The 22957-nt window shown below is 43.0% G+C and overlaps 1 protein-coding gene across 1 annotated transcript in view; it reads left to right on the plus strand.

Annotated features, from left to right (window-relative positions):
• The first annotated feature begins 259 nt into the window (after positions 1–259).
• The window catches only part of LOC112265109 (leucine-rich repeat and fibronectin type III domain-containing protein 1-like protein), a 141776-nt gene continuing 119078 nt past the window's right edge, over positions 260–22957 (plus strand). The window contains exon 1 of the mRNA XM_024442155.2: positions 260–1366. The gene's annotated coding sequence lies outside the window, so the exon portion shown is untranslated. The remainder of the gene's footprint in view (positions 1367–22957) is intronic.

The raw sequence follows: 22957 nt of genomic DNA on the forward strand, positions 1-22957 counted from the left end.
AGTGATGTAGCCTGGGCCTAATAATCAGAATCAAGTTTTAGGGAGGGCCTACAAGGACCAAGGAAACATCATGATTTATAATCATTCGGGACTGAGATCATTATTAAGGCTACACATTAAAAAGCTGAATTTAATGCATTTAAATTCACAAGTGCATAGACACCAGTGAGTGCATCGCTCCCTCCCTCCTGTGCACAGCTCCGTTTCCCTCCCTCACTGCATCTGATGTTTTAGTGAAACCTATTACATGACATTCCCAACGAGGCACAATGCAACAGATCTTTTAACTAAATTCAAGGTTTTCGCATGAAGACATGGAGGTGGATAAGATGAGTTTCTCTCTGCAAGCTACTTTCTTGATCAGAAAGTAGGCCTACAGAGAGCGACGCGGAAAATATTCGCTGGAGGGATTGAGGAAGGAGGACATCGGACTGGGCGTGCCGCTGCAAGTCTCGAGCTGAGATTGCATCTCCACCCGCTCGCTCACCTAGGGGTGATCCACAGAAGCCATCCGGGCGAATTGTCGAGTAAATCATTCACCGTCGTTTGTCATTCACCCAATAGCCTAATTGAGACGTATATCAAGCTACAGCTCTGTAATTCCTTGATAAAGGATATTCCTTCACATGATAGGCTATTGTTTTATTTTCAATAGATGGATAAAAAATGTTGGGTTTGTAGGAGGTTGTAGGAACCCAGCTATGGATTTTGGAGCAACCCTGGACACGCCTGCACCTTGTATTTTGGACAAAGTTAAAGGTTACTGCATAATCTTTCTCCAAAATGCACGAGTGATTGTTTTTGGATAAACGTACGGTCTGTTTCAATTCACTGGAGTGTGTTTCTAACAGTTGTATGATTTCTTGGATATTTGGGGGAACGGAAAACATCAGTTTCAAAATAACGTCGTGCCAGGGACCAATGGATAAATGTGATCAGCATGTTAGTCAATGACATTGTGCATTGCAACAAAGGTGGGAAGAGGCATTGCTACCCAGCACAGATGAAACCGAAGAGATTGACTAAAACCACCTTATAGTAGTAGCCTTCCAGTATTTCAATTATAGATGTGTTATTCCTGTGTGTTTTCCAGTAAGTGTTTGCTATACCTGTGACCGTTGGCGGTACCTGAAGCTTGTCTCCTGTCTGGGTGTGCGTCTTTTCGAGCTCAGACATTTCCCTGCGCTGCCCGACTGGCGCTGCTATAGAGCAACCCTCCGCCGCCTCAGTTTCACCCTGGGCAAGAGCGGATCCCTCTGTGTGAGGACAGAAGCGCAAAGTTGGACGCTGATCGCCAGGCACCGTGCGTAACGACAGCGGGATCTTTCGACTTTGAGGGACCGGAGAGAGGGCTCAAACCAAAAAGGTAGGCTAATCGATCATGCATTAATCCTATTTAAAATGTGTTCGACCATTAGACGTCGGTTTCTGCGACTTGGGATGCAATTTCGCACGAGAACAGCCCTCCTTGAACGTTGCTGCATTTTTATTAGTTGAAGAATTACCGACATGCCCTGCTGATGATAGTCTGCAACGCCATCATTGTGCCAACATATGCATTCTAATATTTGACATTCATTTGATTAAATATAGCCTGTTTGTGCACGAATGAGTGTTTTCCACTCTAACCAATAATGCATAAGTATGTTAATGTGTGTTTTGTATAGCATATTTACGTTATCAATGCAACATATTTCATGCAATCTCAATTGTATACAAAAGTGAGAGAAACACTAAAACAGGCCTAATTGGTGTCATTTACGAAATTTGTGCTTGGTGGTTGCCAGAGCTGCCTGCAATTCTGACCACACTGGAATGCGTTAGCTCTGTTGGAATGAGGACGGATTTTAGGGGTATTTAATTTGCTTCTGTGTCATCAACATTCTTGCAGTGAATAGCTATATAGTCCTGCACAATACTGATTGGGGGCGAAAGAAACAGCAAGGAATGTGGTTGGTAAGGCTACACTGAAATCAGAACTAGCACTGTTTTCTGCTGGCCGAAGTGGCTGGGTGATACTTTTCAGCACCATGGCCAGCTCTCTCAACGTTAACGTTGAATTCACTAGACGGATTGGCTGTATGTACTGACTCTCAGTGCAATGGACAGCTCCCGAAACGGTATCCTTGAAACTTCACGGTTTTGAGAGCTGGAGGGCGCTGATATAATGTATTTTACGCTGCATCATGATCAAATGAATAGTCATTAGTATATTCGTTATCTGCTGCATAAACTAACGAGAGATAAAAGATAACAGTGACTGAGGCGATGTGTGTGCAACGATAACGGTCATATGGAACATTAGAAGGTGCTCTACTTTATATCACTTCACACCCACACACTTATTCTCACAGAGACGGCCTCACACACAGACACAAAGCCACTCAGCACCTAGCCTACATACTCTCATGTACGACATGTAGTGAGTATGCTTCTAGCTAGGCTACAATGTCATTAAAACACAGCTAAATCACCCATCTTCATGCATCAGCGATTAGGGCGTTGTTCAATTCGAAGGTCAAATCTGACACAAATCTGATAGCCTTTCTGAAATATGACGTGTGTCTAACGTGCACTAATTAGCATTTTAGTCTGCATTGTGACAGCCTTGCCTCTAGGCCAGCGAGCACCTGTGGTGGCCTATTCTAGTGCCAAATGTGGATGGGTTTGTATGTGGCGTAGAGGATGACTATGGTGAACTGAATTTGAAAGACTCTCAATAATATTCAGACCCTGTAGACTAATAGACACAAGATAGGCCTATAATAAAACAATTAAACTTGTTTTTTTTTTCATTCATATGGTCTATGATTTCATTTTGGCCTAATTTGTGCAAACTGCAGGTTTCATTGTAAACCTCATAAAAAGCCCAGATGCCTTTTTCGACTAGTCAATAGCTGAAGACCGCTTTTTGCTGCCTGGTGTTAGAGTTTGTGCCTCCTTGGGGAGGGACTGAACTGTGTGTGTGTGTGTGTTTGTTTGTGTGTTTGTTTCAGTCTAGGTTATTGTTTATGTATTGCTGTAGCTCAGAAAGAAACATGTTGACACATTTCTAGCAGTGTGTGTGTGTGCACATGTATGCGTGTGCATGTGTGTTTGTTTGTGGGCTTGTATGTGTGTCTGTTGTGTGTGTGTTTGTTCCAACCAGTAGCCCATGGGTGGGATTAGGTGGACATGGCTGGTGCCAACCAAAATGCATTTGTACCTGGCTACTCCAGGCTGTCTGGTGTTCTGTGCCTTGCCCAGAGCGGGCTCTCTGTCAGTAGGGTGAGAATTAGAACATAGTAGCCCATTATGGTAGAATAGACATTCTGAGTCGTATGGATCCGCTCTCTCTCTTCGTTCCCTCCCCAGTCAAGACCACACCTCCCCAGTCCAACTCAACAATGGTTCATGCACTTGACTATCCCACAGTGTGATAAGTGAGAGCTGTGCAGTCCTGTTGTGTCTGATACCATTTGAGGCAGCTGTGAAGTTGGAGTCAGTGAGAAGGTAGGGACCTAACAGGGCCCAAGTCTTGCTTTTATGTGAGGCAGATCAGGTTGTAATGGATTAGCTTCACTGTTACAGCCTGCTTTGATCCATAGAGTCTGGCATCCAGCAAGCTGTCAAACACAATACACACTCAGCGATAGCTCAAGGGAGATTCTCCCAGCCTTCCCTTCATTCCGTCAAAGCTGAAGACTAGGCACATGTTAAATAACTGGTCGGAACTACCCCACATGGAAATAAACCTGAAATAGCTGCACTCACTTGTTTAAGTTTCCTCCCTTCTTTTGGGGTTTGTAAATGTCGCACTCTGATTCAACTCCTGTAAAGAGTGTCCCCATGCTGGGGCGCTATCCAGATTTGAAATGGGGAATTGCAAGGAGAGAAAATGTATAGATTGCATTCTGTTGCTACCATCATTGCTCTATAAGGCATCACTGGGGAAAATGTCTAAGTCTTTGAGAGAGACCGTGGATAAATGGCACCCAATTATCTCGATCACCGTTGTATGAACAGTGGGATGGTTGCTGTCAGCATTAAGATAAAAATAGACTCTGTGTGAACCTCAAATCTACAGCATTGCGGCTGCAGCCCATACTGTACTGTTGTAATTGGCTAGGGTTTCTTTTCTCATTGTTTTGGGCCAGTGTAATCCTCTTTTGGGACTGTTATAGAGGAAATGTACGGGCCCCACTCAGTAGCCTAGTCGAGTTGATGAACTCTTATGGTTTTTGTTCAGTGCAACGTGGGCTGTGTTTCTTCAGATGTGGGCAGAACTTATGCAGAAAGGGTGGCATTTCCCATCCGCAATAGGCATGAAATGAATGCGTAAACCAAAATCTATGGGGTGGCACCGGATAGGTGCAGTGAAATGTGTTGTTTTACAGCCATAGTAGTACGGCGCCCCTGGAGCAAATTAGGGTTAAGTGCCTTGCTCAAGGGCACATCGACAGATTTTCACTTTGTCAGTTCAGGTATTCAAACCAGGGGCCTTTCCATTACTGGCCCTACACACTAACCGCTAGGCTAACTGCTGCCCTATAAAAACTATACATGCATAATTGTGAGGTCATTAACTAGTAATGATGTGTAGGTTACATTTGCTGGAAATCCCAATGCAGATGGGAAAAGAGTTTCTGTATCATTGTTTGTTCAGTATATTTATTTTTGCCTCATGATTGGTTAGAGTGGTGCGCTGCAATTGCTTAATGGAAATAAATTCTATAACAAATGTGTAATGAAATTATACAGTATGTATAATGTTTTGCTTTCAAACAAAGGCTTACTCTCAGATATTCAGTATGTCCTTGAATATGGTATAACTTATGGATTAATTGAACTGTCTGTCCATCAGGTCTACAATCATATGTGAATTAAGGTGTGATGCCATCACCACCACAGCTTTGGTCCTAATCCCCTTTTGATGACGGTTTGATCCACATGCAGCGAGGCCTTGCTAGCCTTTCTCAGTGAGCTGGCAGGCCCTCAATACCTCCTCAGGGCTGCTGGCTGTTCTGTTGTGATCTAGCTGCCCACTGACCCTCAGTAGTCTCCTCCACCATTGATTCCACCCTCACTCTTACTGAGCATGGCTGCCGAGCTCAGCCATCAGTTTCACCTCGACCATCCTCCTTCCCTCTTTCTTTCCCCTTAATGTACAATATAGGAGAGGTTGGAGCATTTGGTCATAACTTAAACAAACAGCTAGTTATAAAGGATTTAGAGAGCATGACTCATGACATATTCTTCACAAATAATGTATGTTTGTCTCGCTGTATAAAATGTGACACGGCAGCTCCGGCTCCAAAACCGTTATGAATACAGTAGTTGTTTGTTTAAAGTGGGACTGAGTTTTTTTTTAAACACTAAGCTCTAAGCGTCAATGTGCACACATACCCATACTCTCCCGTAGCGTGGGTTACGACCCACATTAGTCAGTGTCTGGAGCCGACAAGCTTAGTTTTATGCATTCTGAAATAGGCCATGGTTGACATCATTACAGAAAATAATGGTGTTGCATCCATTACAAAGGTGTGCTTTGTGATGATATGAGCTGGCAACAGTGAAAGTACTCAGTAAATATGCTGTTGATCTAAAGGTGAATGCAATGACGGGTCGGTCACCCCTGGTTAAAGGAGATTCTCGATGGCAAGAAATCAAAACAATAACACGATCATTGCTGAAATTGTACATCAGAGAGTAATCAGCGAGGAGACAAGACACTGGGTGTGGAAGAGAGGTCATGATTACCTTTCCCTCCAGCTCGTAAATCACAACAGCGGGCATAACCCTCCAGATCATATTTCCACCAGAGGCAATAGAGGTGTCTAAGATCTGCAGAGGGGAGATTAATGTGGAGGATAATACTCTCTTGAGCTGTCTGCCTTTATTGCTGGCTAACAGCCTCGTTATCCATTAGAAATTACTCAGAAATAGTCAATGGAAATACATGGATTGTCAAGTCCCTACTGGTTGGTTGATGAAAGGTTGATGTGCAGTTCAATCTAAACTGCTTTCGTCTTCTTTTGTGACAAGGGCGCTTAGTTAAACGAGGATCAATGCGAGATCAAAAATGTGTAATGTGTGAGATAATCTTTTACCAATGTGTCTACTTGACCATGCATGTACTATAAGCAATAAGCAGTCCTCTCCCGTGCTTCCTCTGTCAACCATTTTCTAAGGTGCTCTTAGTCCGACGTTGCTTGGTTCTCCATGCTCCATCCTCCCACTTAGAGCCAGGTCAAGACAAAACAAATGGTTGCCGGGGACGAGGTAGGGCCGTCCCTGGGGTGTCACTCAGTGTCGGCCTAGTGGGAGGACGATGGGACCATGATAGGGCCCTATAGACCTGATTGATGCTTCCATTCTCAACCGCCGCCATCCATCAGCAGGGCTCCAGCGGCCCGGGAGGTAGTCTCACTATTACGCCAAGATGTGGACAAATGGCTACTCTGGCTAATGAACAAGAGGACACCCCATTTTCTCCTCTCGCTTCCCCTGTGAGAGCCTGCAGGATGAAGGTCAGTGATCCTCCTCCTGACCCTCATCCTACCCCAGCAGACCATCATGGCCATGATCTCCAAGGATACCAGTTAGACCCACTAACACAGACTAGTCTAGAGACTATAGCCGCAGGTCCAATATACAGATCCTTAACGCTGCAGTATAGTGCTGGCCTAAGGCACCAGTTAGGCAAATTGACTCCTTTTTCCGGTCAATGGCTTTCATCAATATGTGGCTATGAAACTGGAGAGGTACTTCGTCCATTGTGGACAGTAGAGGAGCGCTGTGGTACCCTGCATTGTTTAATCCCCGTTATACCTCATCACAGTGTTTTCTTATGTGGAATGTGTTTGCTTTGATTGTTTGGAAACATGGCCAGGATTTATTGTGCAATCAAATTTGTTCTCAGACTAATAAAACATGAATGTGTGTTCCATGTGAGGGGAGTGCACACCTGCAATAGTCGTGCCTGCCTCTACATACTTTACAGTGCATTCGGGAAAGTATTCATACCCCTTGACTTTTTCCACATTATGTTCCATTACCTTATTTTCAAATGTATTCAATATTTTTTATTTCTCACCAATCTACACACAATAACCCAAAATGACAAAGCGAACCTGTTTCGAGTCCACCTGTGGTAAATTCTATTTATGGGACATGATTTGGAAAGGCAAACACCTGTGTATATCAGGTCCCACAGTGGACTGTGCATGTCAAAGCAAAAGCCATGAGGTTGAAGGGATTGTCCGTAGAGCTCCGGGACAGGATTGTGTCGATGCACAAATCTGAGGAAGGGTACCAAACAATGTCTGCAGAATTGAAGGTCCCAAAGAACACAGTGGCCTCCATCACTCTTAAATGGAAGAATTTGGAACCACCAAGACTCTTCCTAGAGCTGACGAATGGCCAAACTGAGCAATCGGGGAAGAAGGGCCTTGGTCAAAGAGGTGACCAAGAACCCGATTGTCACTCTGACAGAGGTCTAGAGTTCCTTTGTGGAGATGGAAGAACCTTCCAGAAGGACACCATCTCTGCAGCACTCCACCAATCAGGCCGTCTCAGTAAAAGGCACATGACAGCCCACTTGGAGTTTTCAAAAAGGCACCTAAAGGACTCTCAGATTTTCTGGTCTGATGAATCCAAGATTGAAGTCTTTGGCCTAATTGTGAAGCGACATGTCTGTAGGAAACCTGACACCTTCCCTACGGTGAAGCATGGTGATTGCAGCATCATGCTGTGGAGATGTTTGTCAGTGGCAGGGACTGGGAGACCAGGATCAAGGGAAAGTTGAACGGAGCAAAGTACAGAGAGATCCTTGATGAAAATCTGCTCCAGTGCATTCAGGACTCAGACTGGGGAGAATGTTGACCTTCCAACAGGACAACGACACTAAGCACACAGCCAAGACAATGCAGGAGTGGCTTCGGGACAAATCTCTGAATGTCCTTGAGTGGCCAGAGCCCGGACTTGAACCCGATCGAGCATCTCTGGAGAGACCTGAAAATAGTTGTGCAGCAACTCTCTCCGTCCAACCTGAGACAGCTTGAGAGGATCTGCAGAGAAGAACTGGAGAAACTCCCCAAATACAGGTGTACCAAGCATGTAGTGTCATACCTGGGAAGACTCAAGGCTGTAATCGCTACCAAATGTGCTTCAACAAAGTACTGAGTAAAAGATCTGAATACTTATGTAAATGTTATATTTCAGTGTTAAAAAATTTTTTTGCAAACTTCTTAAAACCTGTTTTTGCTTTGTCATTATGGGGTATTGTGTGTAGAAAAAAAACGATTTCATCCATTTTAGAATAAGGCCGCAACTTCCCAAATGTACTGTATAATGGCAAAGGTCTGGAGATGAGCAGCCGAAGGCGATCACGTCCAGGTGGAGAGAGGTTTGATACTACATGAGGTTTTAATGAGCCTGTTTAATAGCACAGTGGCCCAGTCATGTAGGAGCAGACACCTGGAAAGAGAAGCAATTAGCCATGAAGTCTCATTTCAGCCAGAACAAAATATATTAGGCCTTCCAAAAACGACTGGATTATTGAATATCTCGTGTGTATGCATATGTATGCGCAGACAGATGTGTGCTGTTTGCCAGCTACAGCAGCATAGTAACCAGAGATGGTTAAGTTTTTCATACTGCATTAACATTACACACTAACCCCATTGTATTGTAATGACTGTGGCGTTGATAAGCACAATTACCACTCACCCAAAAGAGCTAGCTTTCTTGCTAACGTGCCAGTCTCTGGACCTCAAGGTTCTATTCATGCCTTAGATTATTTGCTTCTCCCTTATTTCATCATTTTACTGCAGTGGGCTAAATCAGGGTCATACAGAGTGTTTCTTGGTAGTCTTAAACAAATCTGCTTTGAAACAAAAGTATACACCTCACACATATGGTTATGGGCTTAAAAAAAGAAGACACTTGTACCATGTCAGATGTAGTTTAAATGTATTATATTTTGAGTTTGCATCCCAATATTACACTTTATATACATCAAGACTGAAATATAACACAATCATTTGACATAGACTACCGATTTTCTCTGAGTTCCAAGTATCTCTCATGGTCGCCACAGCGTGTCTTTTATCCGTGTGCTGTCAGAATGCATTCACCGTTCTAAAATCAAATTGTTGAGCAACAGGAAAGTTAACCTACGCTGCCCTCAAACCAAGGCACGCTGCCTGCTAATTATTTGTAGGCTGTTTCAACTTGTCAATTTCAAATAATTTTCTAGCAAGTTTTATTTTCTAACAACATTTTAAATTGAGGGGCGTTCCATCCCCTCATAAATTCCTGTAGAAGTAGCCCATTTCACTGAGCAGGACAAACTTCTCTCTTCGACGAGAGCCCGAGCACAAACTTTTTCCTTCCCTGAACATTTTCCAGCAGGCGCCCACATTGCCTTCACAACTAATAATAACTTTGGACATGAGTGCATTCCTATCAAAGTAAGTATCTTATTAAGCTATCATGACTTGCCAAGTTAAATACAAGTTTAACATTTTTATTTTTATCATTATAGTTTCTGTATGTCGTGTTGCCATTTCTACTGTAACACACCAAATGTATGTATGGAGCATAATGCATTTACTGTTTTATTTACATCTTTTCAAGTACTGGTGACAAATCATGCATTCCAATTCTTGCATAGATTTTAATGGACACATATGATTTGTGTAAAACAAATAGTTAAAGTGAAGCTAATTGCCAGATATGTGTGACGCCATGTTTGTTGACATCATACAGTACAATGCATTCTGGTTGTCACGTAAATTCTGGTTGTCACATCTGTCAGATCAAAAATAAGTTGCTCACATTGAGGGCATAACGTTGTAAAGACTGTGTGCAAAATCTGTCTCTGTGAAAAAACTGTGTGGCCAGCTCAAACGCAGACTGTTGTGTCAATCGTAACTGGAGGTTCTAAATAAGTGTTCTAAGCACACTGGTTTGAGCGTACGCTGCAGGGACTACTGTGGAATGATCACAACCGTGTGTTCGTGCGTGTCAAAGGGTTAATTATGAAAGTATGACATTCCACCCATGAGGCCACTAGAGGGCGATTTTGACATTTTACTGCAAGAACAGTGTCATCGTAAATTGATACCCCCCTGTTTAATAACATTCTGATCACATTTGTAGTTAATGTTAGTTCCACTCACATCATTCTAGCTTTGCTTCAGAGTGCGTCATATTCTTCCTGTGTGTGTCGGAATGCAGTTTTCAATCTCATCTCGGTGACAAGGAAATGTAATGGCATATCCATTGCTCATTCCTGCTTCAATATCCAAAGGCACAATACATTCAAATAGCCTGAGATTGAGGACAGGAGAGAGAGTGACTGAGAATTCTGAGCTTCTCGCTCACATCTCAGAAACCATTCATTTTCTAACGTCACTTCGTCAACACTTTGACATGACCCGCAGCCTGTCAAGTGCTAATTACTCATTTGTGTCTCCCAGGACTGATATTGCCCCATTCTTGAGATTCTCAGATCATTTCAAATCCGAAACGAAAGGATAAAGGGTATTGGATGAAAAAGAGTTTATTGGCAAAGCTCTGGGTTTTGTGGCATTATAGTTTGTGGCATAAATGAAACTTTATCCCACACCTAAAAAAAAATGAATCTTATTAATCTAGCTAGCAGACTTGCACTACAGCCATTTCACATATAATGTGCTCACTATGAAATTATCATTGATTTAATATCTTACATATCAATTTACTCTGCTGGCTAATTACTGTGGATAATTTTAATACCTCTGAATAGCAGTCCAGTGAAATAATGCCCAGGGTAATTAAAATCAACTTTTTACTACATCTGCTTTTTTAATTCAATAAAAAGGAGATGAGCTGAATAGAGAGAAGCAAGCATGCACGCCATCACACACACACACCCTCTCTCTCTCCCTCTATCGTTCTCTCTCTCTCTCTCTCTCTCTCTCTACCTCTAACTATCTCTCTACCTCTCTCTTTCTCACCCTCTCTCTCACATATAAGGCATATGTCTTCTCCTAGCCCTATTTTTCTCTTAGGGCCAAAGAGTAGTCCATGTGTCAGAGAGAACACAACATAACCAGTAGGTGTGAGCCTTGAGTCTTTGGAGTGGGAGAACTGCACCCCTCTTGTAATTCTGCACTTGATCTATTCCCAATGAAAGGGACCCTCGTTAATTTTTTCATATGAGGCTCTGCAATGCATCGTGCGTTGAGTGTTGTGAGGAGAGAATAACGGTGGCTCAGCAAACTTGATTCAACCATTAATTGCTTCAATTTATCACCTGATCAATACCTGATGGAAAATATATTTTACTTAAAAACACACTCCCATTTCCCATCTCCTCCCTCCCCATCCTCTCAGCTCAGCATTGCACTCCCATGTCACACACACACACACACACACACACACACACACACACACACACACACACACACACACACACACACTTTCCTTCTCTTTCCTGAACCTTAGCACTCATTGATCAGGTAATGGGTGGGGTAAAGCAGGCTTTTACTACCTGCAGGCTGAGTCCATCCAGAGTGGCTGTGGTGGCTGAGCTCCCTGCTGAGACTGGAGTGATTAGATTGCTACTGGGCACTGACACTGTCTGGCGCCAACCACTGTTTCCCATCATGTACTGGAACCTGAGGAAAATGGCTCCCCCTGCCCAGCAACAGCACACAGCACACAGATAGAGCTATGTAGGCCACCCTGCAAAACAATTTCAGAATAGAAGTCAGGCTGCCCTTTAGATTCAATGGAGCTGCAACTCTGGAGGAGAACTGTCTCTGCAGGTAGATATTCAGTAGTTATGTTACCTGTTGTGGACTAACTAACTCACTCTTGAGATCCTGGCACATGGGGAGTCGACAACACATCAATGTGGGGTGTACCAAGGCTGTGGAGACACGCAGAGGGTTATAATAGCTCAGAGTTTTCAATCAGTTGCTAGAATGAGTTAATCATGATATTTGCCATGTGTCTACTCCTCTTACAGTTTTTTTTCTCCAATTGCTAACAAGCATCGGTCAATATTGAAGCCACTTTTTCAAAACCCTTCACACAGTCTGCATTAACAACATGCATCTTGTCCAAACAGTTCATCTCACCTCCAAAACTCACTCAGACCACCAAAAACACCTCATACATGTCTCAGAATAAGCTCGTTCGACGTGAACACTGGCAACAATTCTCACTCAGAAAGCGTACATTATCACTCATAACACACTGACCTAAAAAACACCAACAACAGGGAGCATTACATAAATGATGAACTCTTTGAAGTTTGAATGATTTTTCACATTATAGAATAAGAATAACACCTTTTCACTTTACTGACTGTACTAAAATATATGTAACAAGAATGAATAATAAATGCAGCAATTTGCTTCAATAGCCTTTATTTTTTCTATATATTTGCATGTGGTAATTTACTTGTGAAAAATAAAAAGTTGAAACAAATAACAAATTCCTGAAATTCCAGGGCTGCAATAATAATTACAACAACAAAAAGCATCAACAACATGTATTGTCACGCGGGACTAGGTGTGTGAGGTAAGAATCAGGCGCAGAGAGCGGAGAGTTCCAAGGGAGAAGTGCACTTTAATGTGGCACCAAAATACAATGCCCAAAAACAGGGCACGAAAATTACGGACCAACCCAAAACACAGGGTACCCAGTTCGGAGCACGAACACACCCAACAACACAACACGTAACACAAGAATAATCCCACACAAAACAAGGCCGGGTTTACTAGCCTTAAAAAAGGACGCCCATCAGGCAAACACAATAGGACACAGGGGCAACTAATAAGACAAAACAAATAGAAAAAGGAAAAAGGGATCGGTGGCGGCTAGTAGGCCGGTGACGACGAGCGCCGAGCACTGCCCGAACAGGCAGGGGAGCCAACCTCGGCGGAAGTCGTGACATGTATAGTATAATCACTCATACTGTACATTACTGTGAGGGTTCTAGTTCTCACTAACATGTGTAGTATAATCACTCATACTGTAGAGTACTGTGAGGGTTCTAGTTCTCATCAACATGTGTAGTATAATCACTCATACTGTAGAGTACTGTTAGGGTTCTAGTTCTCATCAACATGTGTAGAATAATCACTCATACTGTAGAGTACTGTGAGGGTTCTAGTTCTCAACAACATGTGTAGTATAATCAAATCAAATGTATTTGTCACATACACAAGGTTAGCAGATGTTAATGCGAGTGTAGCGAAATGCTTGTGCTTCTAGTTCCGACAATGCAGTAATAACCAACGAGTAATCTAACCTAACAATTCCAAAACGACTACCTTACACACACAAGTGTAAAGGGATAAAGAATATGTACATAAAGATATATGAATGAGTGATGGTACAGAACGGCATAGGCAGGATGCAGTAGATGGTATCGAGTACAGTATATACATATGAGATGAGTAATGTAGGGTATGTAAACATTATATTAAATAGCATTGTTTAAAATGGCTAGTGATACATTTTCCATCAATTTCCATCAATTCCCATTATTAAAGTTATCAATGTTGGTGGTGGCTGTTTAACAGTCTGATGGCCTTGAGATAGAAGCTGTTTTTTTGGTCTCTCGGTCCCTGCTTTGATGCACCTGTACTGACCTCGCCTTCTGGATGATAGCGGGGTGAACAGGCAGTGGCTCAGGTGGTTGTTGTCCTTGATGATCTTTATGGCCTTCCTGTGACATCGGGTGGTGTAGGTGTCCTGGAGGGCAGGTAGTTTGCCCCCGGTGATGCGTTGTGCAGACCTCACTACCCTCTGGAGAGCCTTACGGTTGTGGGCGGAGCAGTTGCTGTACCAGGCGGTGATACAGCCCGACAGGATGCTCTCGATTGTGCATCTGTGGCAGTTTGTGAGTGCTTTTGGTGACAAGCCGAATGTCTTCTGCCACCTGAGGTTTGAGAGGCGCTGCTGTGCCTTCTTCACAACGCTGTCTGTGTGGGTGGACCAATTCAGTTTGTCCGTGATGTGTACACTGAGGAACTTAAAACTTACTACCCTCTCCACTACTGTCCCCTCGATGTGGATAGGGGGGTGCTCCCTCTGCTGTTTCCTAAAGTCCACAATCATCTCCTTTGTTTTGTTGACGTTGAGTGTGAGGTTATTTTCCTGACACCACACTCCAAGGGCCCTCACTTCCTCCCTGTAGGCCGTCTCGTCGTTGTTGGTAATCAAGCCTATCACTGTAGTGTCGTCCGCAAACTTGATGATTGATTTGGAGGCGTGCATGGCCACGCAGTCATGGGTGAACAGGGAGTACAGGAGATGGATCAGAACACACCTTTGTGGGGCCCTTTGTGGGGTGGAGATGTTGTTACCTACCTTCACCACCTGGGGCGGCCCGCCAGGAAGTCCAGTACACAGTTGCACAGGGCGGGGTCGAGACCCAGGGTCTCGAGCTTGATGACGAGTTTGGAGGGTACTAGGGTGTTAAATGCTGAGCTGTAGTCGATGAACAGCATTCTCACATAGGTATTCCTCTTGTCCAGATGGGTTAGGGCAGTGTGCAGTGTGGTTGAGATTGCATCGTCTGTGGACCTATTTGGGTGGTAAGCAAATTGGAGTGGGTCCAGGGTGTCAGGTAGGGTGGAGGTGATATGGTCCTTGACTAGTCTCTCAAAGCACTTCATGATGACGGAAGTGAGTGCTACGGGGCGGTAGTCGTTTAGCTCAGTTACCTTAGCTTTCTTGGGAACAGGGACAATGGTGGCCCTCTTGAAGCATGTGGGAACAGCAGACTGGGATAAGGATTGATTGAATGAATATGTCCGTAAACACACCAGCCAGCTGGTCTGCGCATGCTCTGAGGACGCGGCTTGGGATGCCGTCTGGGCCTGCAGCCTTGCGAGGGTTAACACGTTTAAATGTTTTCCTCACGTCGGCTGCAGTGAAGGAGAGTCCGCACGTTTTGGTTGCGGGCCGTGTCAGTGGCACTGTATTGTCCTCAAAGCGGCAAAAAAATCATTTTGTCTGCCTGGGAACAAGACATCCTGGTCCGTGACGGGGCTGTTTTTTTTTTGTAATCCGTGATTGACTGTAGACCCTGCCACATACCTCTTGTGTCTGAGCCATTGAATTGTGACTCTACTTTGTCTCTATACTGACACTTAGCTTGTTTGATTGCCTTTCGGAGGGAATAGCTACACTGTTTGTATTCGGTCATGTTTCCGGTTACCTTTCCCTGGTTAACCTCTAGCGACGAGCAATCCCATAATCATAGCCTCAAGCGCATTATGATAACTCAACTTTTCCTATTCATGAAAATCGCAAATGAAATGAAATAAATATATTCAAACACAAGCTTAGCCTTTTGTTAACAACACTGTCATCTCAGATTTTCAAAATATGCGTTACAGCCAATGCTAGACAAGCATTTGTGTAAGTTTATCATGGCATAATGCTATGCTAGCTCTGCTGGCAGCAGGCAACATTTTCACGAAAATAAGAAAAGCAACCAAATCAAATCATTTACCTTTGAAGAACTTCAGATTCTTTCACTCAGGAGACTCCCAGTTAGATAGCAAATGTTCCTTTTTTCCAAAAAGAATATTTTTGTAGGCGAAATAGCTCCCGTTTGTTCATCATGCTTGGCTGAGAAATCGACCCTAAAATGCTACAACTATAACGGCAAACTTTTTTCAAAATTTGCTCCATAATATCGACAGAAACACGGCAAACGTTGTTTAGGATCCATCCTCAAGGTGTTTTTAACATATGTATTCGATAATATATCCGTCGAGGCAGTTGGTTTCTCATAAGAAACGATTGGAAAAATGGCTACCTCAGTATTTTACGCAAGGTTTTCTCCGGGAGACACCATGCGAACACTCGCCCTATATGGTCTCTTACAGCCATTCTCCAATGGAAATGCCTAAAAAGACGTCACAATGTTGTAGACACCTTGGGGAAAACGTGGAAAACGTAAGCTGACTCCTAGCTCCTTCACAGCCATATAAGGAGTCATTGGCATGAGGCTGTTTAAAAAAATGCGGCACTTCCTGATTGGATTTTTATCTGGGTTTCGCCTGTAACATCAGTTCTGTGGCACTCACAGGCAATATCTTTGCAGTTTTGGAAACGTCAGAGTGTTTTCTTTCCAAAGCTGTCAATTATATGCATAGTCGAGCATCTTTTAGTGACAAAATATCTTGTTTAAAACGGGAACGTTTTTCATCCAAAAATTAAAAGAGCGCCCCCTATATCCAACTAGTTAAAAGCAGTGGTTCGCGCTTTCAGTTTCACATGAATGCTGCCATCAATCCAAGGTTTCAGGTTTGGGAATGTTTTAATCTTTGCTATGGGAATGACATCATCAATGCACTTTCTAATGAACTCGCTCACCGAATCAGCGTGTTCGTCAATGTTGTTGTTGGACGCAATGCGGAACATATCCCAGTCCACGTGATCGAAGCAGTCTTGAAGCGTGGAATCAGATTGGTCGGACCAGCGTTGAACAGACCTGAGCGCGGGAGCTTCTTGTTTTAGTTTCTGTCTGTAGGCAGGGAGCAACAAAACGGAGTCATGGTCAGCTTTTCCGAAAGGAGGGCGGGGGAGGTCTTTATATGTGTCGCGGAAGTTAGAATAGCAATGATCCAAGGTTTTACCAGCCCTGGTTGCGCATTCAATATGCTGATACAATTTAGGGGGTCTTGTTTTCAGATTAGCCTTGTTAAAATCCCCAGCTATAATGAACGCAGCCTCAGGATATGTGGATTCCAGTTTGCAAAGAGTCAAATAAAGTTAGTTCAGGGCCAACGATGTGTCTGCTTGGGGGGGAATATATACGTCTGTGATTATAATCGAAGAGAATTCCCTTGGTAGATAATGCGGACGACATTTGATTGTGAGGAATTCAAAGTCAGGTGAACAGAAGGACTTGAGTTCCGATATTGTGGTCACACCACGTCTCGTTAATCATAAGGCATACGCCGCCGCCCCTCTTCTTACCAGAAAGATATTTGTTTCTGTCGGCGCGATTCCGTTAGCGTCTCTCGAGTGAGCCATGTTTCCATGAAGCAAAGAACGTTACAGTCTCTGATGTCCCTCTGGAATGCTACCCTGCAACCCTAATCACTCATACTGTAGAGTACTGTGAGGGTTCTAGTTCTCCCTCTCTCCTGCATTTGGCCACAAGTTCTCATCAACATCACATCTTATGTCTTCTCTGGTGATTCATCTTGGATAGTATCTTCTGGAATGTCTAATTCAACCCTGGCAGTCTTCAGGAGAAGTGTCTCTGCACCCCGCATTCATGGCATCCTGTAAGGACATCTGGTCATGTCAATGGTGGTCATAAACCTTCCACCTCCACGCAGAGAAAAACTCCCCTATGGGGTTTAGGAAGGTGGGGTATGGCGGCAGGAACAGTACTGACATCCTGGGATGTGCAGCAAACCAGTCTGTGACTGTGACAGGAGAGGGGAGTTTCTTGCCCCCCTCTCCTCCACTGGCACAAGTTAATTATGCAGGTCATCCAGACAATAACTGAGCCTCTCTGTATTGTAGTGGCCAATGAGTGGTTTGTGTAACAGCAAACCATCATTGGACGGTGCTGCACACATTGTGATGTTAGCTCCTCTCTGGCCTGGGGCATCCACGGTTGCTCTCTGTCCAATCACATTTCTTCCCCTGCGGTTTGTTTTTGCCAGGTTGAATCCAGCTTCACCCACAAAGATGAATGTATGTGCAGTTTGCCTGGCTTCCATCTCCATTCCTCTCTAAAATACAGTAAATCCACAGTTTTACAGTGCTTTACATTATGCATAGCTGTGTATGAACCCTGTTTGGTTATTGAACAGACATATTGATACCAGAGTTCTTTCACACATTCACTGTTTCTCTCAAAGGGTACTAGGACTCTGTCAAGTGTCATTGTGCTGACCATATTCACATTCCCAAAAGTGATAGTGTCTGCCAGCACTCTGTACCGAACTTCCCACAGTTTTCTTGCATTGTTGCCAATTACCATGTCAACAATGGCAATTTCCTGCGCATCTGATAATATTTGTAAAAATGTGAACATACTGTATTGTACTGTAATATGTAGTTCAATTATCATTGAAGGATGCACATCTCACCTGTTGTTTTGCCGGAAAATTTGTACTATTGATGCAACTGTTGAACGCTGCAGATTTGGTTGCACCCTTCAACTGGCCTCTGTCAAAGAGAGACCATGGTTTACAACATGGTCAATAATTGTGGCCCTTATCTCATCAGAGACCACCGCTCTTGGTCTTCCTCTCCTTTGTCCTCCACGCAGTCTCCCTCTCCCTGCCACTCTACTTTCCCCACCAACCGGTCTTCCTTGATCCATGTTTCCAAAATAAATCATTCCAAAGCCATCCTCTTTTGTCTGTTTGTTAAAGAGACTAAAAACAGGACACTTGGGTCGGCTTTCAGCTGAAATTGCAATCAGCTGTGTTTGGAATGATTAAATATTCTGCTAAAATGTTCTATATGTTTCAATCTGGTTACAGCAGAAATGCAATACATTTGCCATCATTCTGTTTTGAATGTGTTTTTAACAGTTTTGGAAACAGTGTGTTTGCATTTGAAAACATGTGCTGCAACTATATAGTTTTGCAGGTGGTGGAGTATGAATGAGAAAAAAGGTCATGGATTTCAAAGAATGTGGTCATTGGATGCATTTTTATGTGAAAGCAAAGAAATTATTCACAGTTTGGTCCACATACAGTTTTGACCAATGCATGCAAGCGATTGAAAATCAATGTACTTTGGTTAGTCACTACTACAGTAGGTCTCCTATGTTGGGAATATGAATCATCCAGTATTTACATGTGTGTGTATTGCACTACATACATGGCAAGTGTTCGATTTATGTTTCAGGAATCTCTCCCCTGGAGCAATAAAGATGATAAGTTACCGTCAAGTTACACTCTTTACCCTGGATACATATTGTGTGGTAAAACAAAATGCAACAATCTCAGGAGAAGCATATCAGGAATTACAGACGAGAGCAACTTTGGCAGACACTGTATGATTTTGGGGCTCTGCATGCGTAGAGCCAAGGTCAAGAAAGTACATTTTTTGTTGTCCTCCCAAGACCACAAATTGATTTCTGTATGTCTCAACAACAAAAAAAGATGAATAGGAAGCCTGTTATATAAAAAACTAAATGAAAGGAAAGGAAACAAAAAACAACTGCATACATAAGAGTATGTGAACCCATTAAAAGGGAAAAAAACAGATTGATAATGTTTTCAGAGTAGTAAACAATTTAACATTCAATCTACCCTTGCAAATCGCTAGACTGTCTGCCAAAGCTATCCTCCTTTGGTCAAGGGTTTTGTTCCATATTCCCCCAAATCCCCTCCCCACTCCTCCGTAAAAAATCAATTCTTATGTACCCTCAAATGAAAAACAATCCCAGTTGCCCTCATTGTCAGGGCTACATCTCAGCTCGACATGACCCTTCACAAGGAACTGAAGAGGGAGGTTATTTGGAATAAAAACTTTGATTGCACCACCAGCACATCACTCTTTCTCATCACGCCTTCTCTATTTCTCCCATCCTTCTTTCTCTCCATCTCCCTTTTTCAAAGGCAATTAAATCTTCCCTTAACAGCATCCTCCCCCGGTCTCGAAAGCTTCCACTTTTGTTTCCCTTTCAAGAGGTAAATAACACATTCAATCAGATTATTATTTTTTCTTCATCCTCTCTTGTTTGCTTTCATTGTTCCTCATGTCAGAGCTGTCAACAATCCCACCCCCCTCTCTCTCTCACGTCCCCATTGCTCATCAACCCTGTCACCATCAGCCCCCAAAAATTGCTGCGAGCGTGAGACGACTCATGCGCAATGAACACGAGTCAATGAACACACTTACTTTTTATTCATGTTGGGTAAGGAGAAGATGGAAGAAGGAAAGAGAGAGAGAAAGGGGGACAAGTGGTTATCGATTCGCCCCACTGAAGAAGTAAAGCGGTTTTACCTACTATGTGTTGAGGCACACTATATGTGGAAGAATGCACACATTATGCTGGAAGGATCGCGGGACAATTCCTTTTCGAGCTCAAGATACAGTGCCTTGCAAAAGTATTCATCCCCCTTGGCGTTATTCCTATTTTGTTGCATTACAATCTGTAATTTAAATGGATTTTTATTTGGATTTCATGTAATGGACATACACAAAATAGTCCAAATTGGTGAAGTGAATGAGAAGAAAATGGAACATAAAAATAACAAAAAAATTAACGGAAAAGAGGTCCTTGGATATGTATTCACCCCCTTTGCTATGAAGCCCCTAAATTTTATTTATTTATTTATTTATCCGTTATTTTACCAGGTAAGTTGACTGAGAACGTGTTCTCATTTAAATAAGATCTGGTGCAACCAATGACGTTCAGAAGTCACATAATAAGTTAAATAAAGTCCACCGGTGTGCAATCTAAGTGTTACATGATCTGTCACATGATCTCAGTATATACACACCTGTTTTGAAAGGCCCCAGAGTCCACAACACCACTAAGCAAGGGGCACCACTAAGGAAGCGGCACCATAAAGATCAAGGAGCTCTACAAACAGGTCAGGGACAAAGTTGTGGAGAAGTACAGATCAGGGTTGGGTTATAAAAAAATATCCAAAACTTTGAACATCCCACGGAGCACCATTAAATCCATTATTAAAAAATAGAAAGAATATGGCACCACAACAAACCTGCCAAGAGAGGGCCGCCCACCAAAACTCAGGGACCAGGCAAGGAGGCATTAATTACATACAGAGAGGCAAAAGAGACCAAAAATAACCCTTAAGGAGCTGCAAAGCTCCACAGAGCTGTGCTTTACGGAAGATTGTCCAGAAAAAAACATTGCTTAATTAATGAGAAAATAAGCAAACACATTTGGTGTTTGCCAAAAAGCATTTGGGAGACTTCCCAAACATATGGAAGAAGGTACTCTGGTCAGATGAGACTAAAATTGAGCTTTTTGGTCATCAAGGAAAACGCTACGCAGACGTTGTCTGGCGCAAACCCGACACCTCTCATCACCCCGAGAACACCACCCCCACAGTGAAGCATGGTGGTGGCAGCATCATGCTGTGGGGATGTTTTTCATCAGCCGGAACAGGGAAACTGGTCAGAATTGAAAGAATGATGGCTGGCGCTAAATACATGGAAATTCTTGAGGGAAATCTGTTTCAGTCTCCCAGAGATTTGAGACTGGGACAGAAGTTCACCTTCCAGCAGGTCAATGATCCTAAGCATACTGCTAAAGCAACACTTGAGTGGTTTAAGGGGACATATTTAAAATGTCTTGGGATGGCCTAGTCAAAGCCCAGAACTCAATCCAATTGAGAATCTGTGGTATGACTTCAAGATTGCTGTACACCAGCGAACCCATCAAACTTGATGGAGCTGGAACAGTTTTGCCCTTAAAAATGGGCAAACATCCCAGTGGCTAGATGTGCCAAGCTTATAGAGACATACCCCAAGAGACTTGCAGTCTTGTATTGACTTTGGAATGGGTTAAATAGTTATGCATGCTCAAGTTCTTCTTTTTTATTGCCTTGTTTATTTTTGTTTCACAATAAAAAATATTTTGCATCTTCAAAGTGGTAGGCATGTTGTGTAAATCAAATGATACAAACCCCCCAAAAATCCATTTTAATTCCAGGTTGTAAGGCAGCAAAATAGGAAAAATGCCAGGGGGGGTGAAAACTTTCGCAAGCCACTGTAGGTCCTACATGGTTCACTTTCTCGAAGTGACATGACTTTGGCTTTGGAGACATAGTAGCTGATTGGTTGGTCCAATTTCAGGCACGATCTGGAAGGCAGTGTAGTTCTGTGGCTTCGTCTTGGGAATGGCTGAGAAATTGTTTATCTGCAAGGTAATCCCTCATGCTGCTCCTGTTATATGGTATGCATTGGACTTTGAGACTGTATGTAATGAAACGGGCCCTTTATACCAATCAGATATGGCAGTGGCTTTGCTGATAAGACTGAGGTCATTACTTGAGATGGATTTTTCTGCTCTTCGAAGTGGATTTTATCCTAGCTCTGGGGCACTTCCCTGCTCATTTATAGTGACAATTGCCCGCAGCATACTGACGTGGCATCCCTCCAAACAAAAATTTGTTGTTATTAAGACGTCACGAAATGTTCGCCTAAAGTGGTCAGGACGTTGTGTCATGGTCCCCTGAAAGTTTTGTCAAGTTCCTGGTGTGTCACGGGGATGTCCCAGAGGACGTTTTTATGATATTCTTGGGACGTTGTGTCAGGGTCCCCTGGAGGTTTTTGTCTAGTTTCTAGGTTGTCCCGGGGGCGTCATCTGATGGTCACAGAAGAAACATTTTCCCAAAAAATAAAAACATTTTACCAAGGCACTCGCACCTTAGTTTCATACACATCACCTCTTGTAACTTTTGCCAAGCCCATCAAGGCCGTGATTGTTTAACCACTGATCCATTAACTTCTTGGTGCACCCATCATTTTCATCAACACCCGCTGAATTGCAGCGCGCCAAATTAAATTACTAAAAATATTTAATTTTCTTGAAATCACAAGTGCAATATAGCTAAACACAGTTTAGCTTGTTGTTAATCCACATGGTGTCAGATTTCAATACATCTTTTCGGCGAAAGCATAACAAGCGTTTATGTAAGAACATCTCTCTCTCAGTAGACAAAATATTAAACACTAGCAGCCAAGTAGATTGGTCACGAAAGTCAGAAAAGCAATAGATTAAATCGCTTACCTTTGATGATCTTCGGATGTTTGCACACACGAGACTCCCAGTTACACAATAAATGTTCCTTTTGTTCCATAAAGATTATTTTTATATCCAAAATACCTCCATTTGTTTGGCGCGTTATGTTCAGAAATCCACAGGCTCGAGCGGTCACGACATCGCAGACGAAAATTCCAAATAGTATTCATAATGTCCACAGAAACGTGTCAAACATTTTTGATA

This window comes from Oncorhynchus tshawytscha, linkage group LG13 (genome assembly GCF_018296145.1).
Source record: "Oncorhynchus tshawytscha isolate Ot180627B linkage group LG13, Otsh_v2.0, whole genome shotgun sequence".
Taxonomy (NCBI): Eukaryota; Metazoa; Chordata; class Actinopteri; order Salmoniformes; family Salmonidae; genus Oncorhynchus; species Oncorhynchus tshawytscha.